Source organism: Poecilia mexicana, unplaced genomic scaffold, assembly GCF_051168715.1.
Source record: "Poecilia mexicana isolate PSO_F unplaced genomic scaffold, ASM5116871v1 scaffold_15, whole genome shotgun sequence".
In the NCBI taxonomy this organism is placed as follows: Eukaryota; Metazoa; Chordata; class Actinopteri; order Cyprinodontiformes; family Poeciliidae; genus Poecilia; species Poecilia mexicana.
Window position 1 is genome coordinate 13,029,893 of NW_028263384.1, and position 9,313 is coordinate 13,039,205.

A 9,313-nucleotide genomic window follows, 5' to 3' on the forward strand; every position below is an offset into this window, starting at 1 on the left:
ATGAGGCGGCAATTGCCTTCCCTCGTCTGGCCAAGCGACCAGCAAAATTTGTGTATAAAATTTCATACATATAGACGTGCACACTAGAGTGACACAACACAACACAAGAAAGTTGGAAAATCTTCCACTGCTGTTATCGAGTTTTCTTCTGCTATTGCTGCTGTTGTTGCCATCACATCCCATATTTTGGGAGTGGTGAAAAAAAAACAGCACTCTTTTCAATAAACCTCCAGCAGAACTTGACTCGGTGTTTGGCAGCTGTGACTGAGTGGGGGTTTGAAAAGACAGAGCAGACACATTAGTGCATTAGTCTAAGGGTACTTTCTGTATTAAAGTAAAAGTAAACAGATAATGGCAGTGGCCTTAACTAACAGAGAAAGTAGGGGAACCAAGAAAGCTCTGAGCTTAAATATATATAATTAGTGGCAACCTTTGCTCCTTTAGTGGCTTTGTCCAGGAGACACAAAGTCAAACACAGAGAGGCAGGTGTATCACTCATGATGCTGTTGGAAGAAATAACTCAATTGATGACCCCCTCCTTAAAGGTGACACAGCCATGCCAGGTCGATCTTCCATGCAGAAAAAAAATACAGAGAAAAGATGTGTTTAATAATAATAATAATAATAATAATAATAATAATAATAATAATAATGATGATGATGATTGATGATGATAAAAAAAAATAACATATTTTTTACTCTGCCCTAAACCTCCAACCACTCCACTTCACTTTGCCAGGAATAGTTTATTGAAAAACAACTGAGCTAATTACATCCAATTAAGTCATGATTCATCTGTATAAATGGCCGTAACATGGTGGGCAGCCTTTGTAAACACACAGAAACAGGAACGTTAACCGACACAGACAGCAAGACGGTTTTAAGTCTATGTGTGAAAAACGGGACTGATTAACATGATCATAGTGGAAAAAAACAACATACTACCGTCAGCGTTTCTTAGAATGGGCCACATAAATATTTAAGAGGAGATTTTTAAGTCTTAAAATCAAGAGAAGCTGTCCAAAAGATTTTGAAGTTATAAACACGAGTATTTTCCAAGTTAATTTGATATTCACACATTCCATACTTGGTTCAACACTCTGCTTGTCCAAAGAGTAGTCTCTACATTTTACAAAAGAGGTGTCCTTAAACATAGTTAATGCATTAATTTAATATTAATTAGGCTAATTAATATTAATTAACTACAGCTAGCTTACTTCTTTGTTATTAATTAACTGTAATATTAATCTCATTTAAACTCTACTTATATGTTGCTATTTATTATCCTTAGGTTATTAGTGGTTAATAATAAATTTAACATGCAAATCATGTAAAAACATAATGGAGTAATCAATGATCTTATTAATTGACCTCAATGTGGGATTTTTTATTTTTTTTTAATCTGTGATGTATATTCTTACATTGCTGCAGCAAGGCTCTAACAAAGCTTCATTGTCTCTACTGTGGACAAACCTGTTCAGTTTACTCAGTGAGCCAACTGTGAAAGGTGTTATTTACACGGACAATAAACCTGTTTTGTAGAATAATTGTTGTTGTAAATGAAGATAATTATTTTCCCATTATTTCCTTATCTCACTGGTGTCCTAAAAACAATATTGGATTCCAGCTAGTTCGTAGTCAAGGTCGTCATGGATAAGAAGAGCTTCCAAGGCATGAGCTAACCCAAACAACTCTAAGCATTGTCTTTGAGTATTTATGTTTAAAGCATGAGAAACAATAATTTGATTCAAATCCCAATTGTCGGACATCAGCCATGATGTCCGACAATGGTGACATCATGCCCACTTTTTGACACCTTTTACTTGTCAAAAGTGTTCACACTCTTTGAACTTTTAAACATTTTTTCACATTACAACCACAAAAATCATTTTACTGAGATGTTATTTTTATTACGAACCTGAAGTAATAATGCAAAATTATAAATGTCTCCATTTATTTTAATGCAAATAAAAACGTAACATTTACGGCGTGTATTTGTACTCAGGTCTCTGGAATCAAATCTCGGCTTTTGCTACAATTGCAGCCACACTTTCACCAATACCAACATGATTTCTGATGACAGACTCTTCAACCTGTGCTCTGGAGGAGCTGCAGCCTCTTGACTGCTTCTTTGATTAGTATTCTCCATGCCCAGCTTGTGTATGTGGGCAAGCATCAATACCTGGGTAGGTTTGCAAACGTGCATTACTATTTTCACTTATAATTGATGCATTGACAGTGCTCTGAGAGATACTGGAAGATTGGAGTTTAATTTTCTGTAAAGTTTTCCACAAATCTGTCACTTATCTTTCTGGTATGTCCCTTGGCCTTTGCTGTAGTCTTTGTTTGCTAATATTCTGCAAAACAAAAACTCTGAATCCTTCACTTAAAAGCTGCATTTATATAGAGACTAAATCAGTTTCACTGGATTTTATTTAGGAGTGTCAGGATGATTGCAAATGCACGTCTGAAGGTTTGCTAAGTTAAAGATCACTAAAACTTTGCATAATTTGCACACTTTGCAATGGTCCATCATTGATCACTGGTGGGATCCTAACTATTCCAGCAGCCATCTAATCTGTCTGATCATTTAAAAAATAAAATAAAATAAAATGTGTCAGAGTCCAGAGGCTGACTGTGTGCATTTTTCAGGCCGTGAGTTTTTGGCAGCTCGTCGTATAGGGCTGAGACCAGAGCTCCTTCATGTCTCTGTCTGTTTACAGGGCAAGCAAATCAAAGATGCGTCTCATTTCAGAGGCTGTAAAAGTGCGCCTGGGGATAGATCAGGTGTCTCCGATACACCCAATCCTCCCAGAGCAGCCTCTACTTACAGGCTACCAATCCATGTATCCTCTAAATGAACACTGCGTACAAGCAGTATAATTAAGTGTTCTCGGAATAAACCGTGTTATCTTTTCAGGCAGCCTCCAAAAGAAAAGGTTTGACACTCATCAAAACTGGATCTATTTTTACCCAAAAGAACGGTAGGTTTCAGTTGTAATAAAACGACCTGTGCTGTTTTGATTTTGTATTTAAGGCTTTAAAGGAGCCAAAATGCTCATCCGCCGAAACAGGAAGACTTCCGAGTTTACCAGCTATGACACTTTCAACTCTCCACTGTAACAGTAACACAAACAGGGTGTATCGGTTTATCATACACATCTCTATTAGTGCTTTTAGTGCACTTAGCTATGGGACTTTTGTCCTCTCATTCTAAGGAAAAAGAAAAGAAAAATCAATGGAGGTTTTGTGTTGAGTTTTGCCTTTCAATATTTTGTTTCTTGTGGTGTATTTGTTTCCCGAGTGGTCACAGATAAAGCCTACTTCATTGAAACGTCAATTTATTATCAGGAAGAGCTCGTTCACTGAAAAATGAAAACATTTTTTACTTGAAATTTCACACGTTTAATTAAAGTGCCACGCAAGTACTCACACCTGTAATGCTTTAGATCTTGTCACATTGCATCCACAAACGTCAGAGGAAATAATTCTTCCTTTTTTTGTCAATAAAAATCTGAAATACATGCTGTGCGTTTTTATTCAGCCCCTTTAATTAATTTATTTAGAGTTTCTTCAGAAGCCACCTCAAACTGAAAGTGATGTGAAGTTGGACATCCTTGTTGAGACAGATGCAGTCCTGACTGAGCATCTGGGCCATGCATCTCCCAGAATGCATCTCTTCTCCCAAAGACAGCAGGTTGGGAAACAGAAGCATGCCGGGGCCTGCTGCAGACAGACGAATGGCTTCCATTTACAAATATTTTTTTGTAAATACTATATCATGTTCTTAACACAGCGGGTCCCCTGGGCCGTGCAAAGAGGCCTGGGAGAGAATGGCTGGATGTGAGACTCAGAGCTCGTATCGAACTGAGAGCATCTGGAGGCTGGTTGTGTTTGGGAAGGGAAAAGGATAAAGTCATGGGGGATGCAGTCTTTGTTGTTGTTTTTTTAATTTTATTTTTCAGTTGTATGACATTAAAGGACACATTCAAGGCTTCGCCGTCCTCACACACCTGCCATCACGTGCACATGCACATAGACATTGTGCACACAACACGTGGTGGATCTCATTCTCTGTCCCTTCGTCCCTTTCAACACACACACACGCACACACACACACACACACGCACACACACACACACGCACGCACACACACACACGCACACACACGCGCGCACACACACACACACACACCCCCACACACACACACACACACACACACACGCAGACGACATACAGCTGCTTGCTAACTCCTACTGATTAGCTCATAATGGACGACTGATGTCCCAAAGACCCCGGGGCCCTCCCTGGGGAGCCCTCCAACTCTGACCCCTATCTCCACCCTGCACTTCTTAAAACACACTAAATAATCCTTCACTTGACAGGAGCTTGAATGAAATTTAGCTTAGAGCAGCATCATTTGCCCTGAACAATAGAATATTGATAAATGAGCCATGCTATTCTTTTTGTACATCCAGAGGGAAGGACACGCAGGTTGTTCTGAGCAGATCGTGTTAACAACTATACCATTCTGCTTCAGGTTCTTAATGTTTCTTTTCTATTTTTCTTTTTTTGCATGTTTTCTGCGCTCAAATCAGCAGCTGCTCACTTAGAAACAGTCCGTGTAGCCAAGAAGACCCTCTGTGCTGCAGAAATCAAGTCAAAACACTCGTTTTCCATTATTCGCTCACAAAGCCGTTGGCACCATGGAGACAATATCCAGGAGATTCATCAGAGTGAGCAATTAATAACCTCACTCTAAAATAAACAAAACAGGGGGATCCTAAACATGCACCTATTAAATCAGCAAGCGAGGCTGGATGACTGCTTTTAGATGCAACATTTACATGCAATTATCTTCTTATATAATTAAATGAAATCAGTTAACAAGCATCTTGCTAACAGGCCACATTGCTTACCCAAATGAGCGGTGGGCAGCCCAGAATGTTGAGTGACTGAGTAATTAGAGCTCAGCATGCCAGTGTTAATGGAAAGGATGAAAAAAATAAAATAAAATCATCACAGAGAATCAGAGCGGAGGGAGGAGGATGGCAAGAAGGAGCAGAAGCATTATTAGGGAAATATTAGAACTGATACAGAAAGAAGACATCAGAATTCGGCATATTCAGAAAGAGGAAAACGTGAATTTGAATGTTTTTGTTTTTCAACATTCAGAATGATCGTTATCTCCGAATATTGCAGTCAATCTTTGCAGTTACAATTGAAGGCGCTGTTGAACCTTAACATTTAATTTAGCATTGCAGTACAAACCAATAAATTCATCATCCAATAGGAAAGAGTCCAGGCACAATATAGGCATAGCCAGAAAGGAAAGACAGATGGAAAAAATATGGGAAATTATTGGTTAATTAGATATTACAATTCCAGCAAATTAGGTTTGGAAAAACTAAAGAAATGGACTGATGACTAGGTATGGGCCAAAGAATAAAAAAAAAGGTTTTTATTAAATCACTTTATGTACAGAATGTACATTGCGATTAATTCAAGGGATATTTCTTTAGCTTCCATTTACATTGTTTTGTGACTGAAGATATTTCCAAACAGCCAAACTTATATTTCTTGAAAAAAAGAGAAAAAATTTAATCGACCTTTTCAGCCAGTTGACCAGCAGTGCATAGCATGGGTAGGGAGGGGGAATTGCTGACTCTGTAGTCCGTAAAGAGAGAAAATTCTGGCTGCTTTGTCAGTTTCTCCAGGATCTTATTAAACGGACAGCTGTGATTGATCATGACTTGAGTTTTATAATCATACTAAAACCTCTGTTAAAAAGTGAAACAGTTCTATTCAGAAAGATATAAAGTCGGCCATCAAACTTGTGTGTGTGAGAGGACTGGTGTATGTCATGTATAATGTTGCAGAACTCAGTTTCTCAGAAAACTGTTTTCTTAAATACTCCGATAAGTGTCTTAATATATATGTGTAAATGAAAAATCACTGGAAAAACTAAAGAGACATTTATTTTAGGGCTGATTTTTATTATTATTATTTTTTGGTCATTTGTGTTTTTTATTCTCATATCAGGGTTGACTATAACAATTTTCTTATTAAATTTATGCCATCTAGGCCACCTCTGAACCTGCATTACTGTAGTTTACAAATTAAAACTTGTTCTGTAATTAATCTTAAGGCCTAAATTAACCACACGAACATTTGATAAACATCTTTCAATATATCTTTCAATATGATTATCTTATCATCTTATTTAAGTTGTGATAGTTGGAGTTTATCCATACTTTGATGGCAAAAAGAAATATGTCTAATTATGGTTGCAGCTGTCAACATATAGCATGAGAACATATTAATTGAAGGAACTCACAGGAAAGTGGATTTGCAGCAGCAGATGGTCCATTTATCTGGATAGAGAAACTTCTCTGTTAAATATACAAAAAAAATGTTTCATGAACCATTGTGTTAAAGATTTACAAGAAAAAGTATAAATGCATCTCGAGGGTGAAAAATAAAAACTTGAAGAACGTCTCATTATTATGGTATTGTTTAAACCTACAATAAAACTTGTCATGAATGTTGTTTTTTCTAACTCAAGAAAGTGATTTTGTTCTTTAAGCAAAATCTGAGTCAGCCAAAGTTAATATTTGCAAGTCAAAAAGAAAAAAAATGTTCAAAAATTTTTAATTAGAACATTTGTGTTTAAAATGGAAATAATCAGAGAAAAAGTTACGTCAAAAAAGACACATCAACACATTTTTAAACAGTTTTAACGGCTTCATAAGTCGCCGTGAAAATGTGTTGGGTTACTCCAGATTGTGCGTGGCATGTGTGACAGAATGGTGTGTTTTACATGACCTGCTACAGTGATACAGCCATTCAGTAAACAATAGTGAGTGTGCGCCACCGGTGTTAGCACTGACATCGTGACACCAAGGTCCACCCTCTCCTCAACAAAACACATTCCTTTGATTCTGTATTACCCATGAGCTCATGCAGCCTGCGGCAGCGGAGCAACATCGGCATGAACTTTGTTATAGTGTGCTTTGCAATATCAATTACTGTCGTGTCTGAGTTTTATACACAGAGATTGATTGATTCTTTGCAAAATTGTTCAAATAAATGTAAGCGGTTGAAAAGTTGTAGGATTCTAAGAAATAACTATCTTGCCGACACTTGATCGGTCTGAAACCTTAGTATGTTATAATAGGGAAATTCACATAGTTTACTGGCAAGTTTTAGTAACTGGATTTTCCCATGAAAAACCAGTGATGATAATAGCAGCACATTTTATTGGATATTTGATGTTGTTTTAAATATTCAAAGTGTGCAAAGCCTGACCGCCTACCCACACTAAGAAAAAAAAGTTACTTGGAAATTTGATATGCTTTTATTTGTTTGACATATTTTTTTTTGTCTGTTTATGTTTTGTTAATTGAATTTGCTCATCAAAAACTAGTAATGAAAACCAAAATAATAATTTGTTGTTTTAAAATGCAATGTATTGAGCGTCAGCTAAATATATTTATTATGCATCCATGGTCAGAAATGTTTAGATTCAAATTCAAATTCAAAAATACTGCATTGGTCCCAAAGGGACATTAAATAAAATAATACTAATTATAATAGATGTTATAATTTGTCTCAACTTTGGCTATTCACTCCTTCCAGACAAAGTGTGAATTATAACAGTCCACACACATTGATATAGGGATGATGATACATTTATGATATATTATGCAGCCATAGTCAAAATAAAAACATGTAGCAGCAAGTATGTAAGTATGTAATTCTGATGCTGCCCACAATGTAATTACAAAAATGCAGCAAAAGTTTTTGAGATATGCCTAATTTGACTTTTGTTTTTATAATATTAAAAACCAAAGGGAAACTAAACAAAAACTAAACACAATCTAAATTTCAATAGTCTTTGAGAACAGAAATAAACCCTCCTCAGTTTGTATATAGATCAAATAACAATTTGTTCTTTTTGTGTGTGTTTTCGATTGCTGGTTTCTGAAGGGAACACCCAATCACCAAACCTTGAAAGGATCCCCATTGTTTTTGCTTCAGTTTGGTATTTGAGTCAATCATATGAATACTACATTCAACTTTATTAAAAAAAAACAAAAAAACATGCAAACACAGGTTCTCTTCTGAAACTGATAAGTCTTCATGTATCGTCTCGACTCACATTCTTACAAAATGGTGCTTACCTTCTGCTTAGATCCGGACGCAATCACAACAAGATGAATTAGTTTTAAATTCAGCTCCATATTCGGTCAGATTTGACCTTCAAGAGTAACCAGGTGAAACCTGTAACAAACCTGTCCAACACCAGTTCAAAGAGCCACGCTGAAAGGCTGCCAAAAACCCTCACAAAGACTTGATCGCGGCAGCTTGTGGTGAAATTGTGAAACAAACTACGCAGTAAGTGAGTAAGGAATATCAGGTCCCTTTGTCCCGACGCTTTCTGTTGAGTTCAATAAACACTTACTCTAAAGGACTCAAGCTCAAGAAAGGACAATGGGTCCCTTCAGAACTCGATACCACAGCTTTAACAATACAGAAATACTCTATCCTCCAAAGACTAATTGATGTTATTTGCCTTTTGATAAGTCAGGGGATGGCCAGGTGACATAGGTGTAATGTATGCTCTAGTTTTGAAGGTATGTAATGTGAGTAAAAGGAGCACAAGGAGAAAGAGAGAGAAAAAAAATGCAAAAATGCAACGTCTTTAGTTGCTTATTGCATAAGCTGTGATCATTTGTTTTCGGGGCAATGAGAGTGTAACTTGAAGAAGGACAGACCTTAAAAGGGAAATCACCTTTGTGTGCCGAAAGAACTTGGAACCACTGGTCTATGAGCATATTGGTTATCGATATTCTCTCTGTGTGTCACACACTACATCTGGCCTGTGAACACAAGGTCTGAAAAAAAAAAAGCCCATGGAGCCGGACTGTAACAAATACATTTGCACTTTTTCCTTCGGCTGCCAGAGCTGGCAGGTGAAAGTGGTGACTCTGTAGCTGGACAACTTGGCCGCAGTGCCATCTGCTGGTGACTTACATTTGGGCTAAGACAGGCACACTGATGAAGCAGGAGGTGAAGGAAAACAAAAAGTTGAATCAACACAAGGACTTCTTACTTCTGTACTTTAATTTGTCATCCTGCATTCCTGTTCTGGCATAGAAAATGTGGGTCAGACCATATCACACCAACAGGAGAAAGTTTCATATGAGGAATGCTGCATTATGCATTCGAGGCTTAAGCAGACAAGAGAAATACAAAGAGAAGAATGTATCTATCAGTTTTGGCTAGACCTACAGAAGGGTGTAAAAAATAA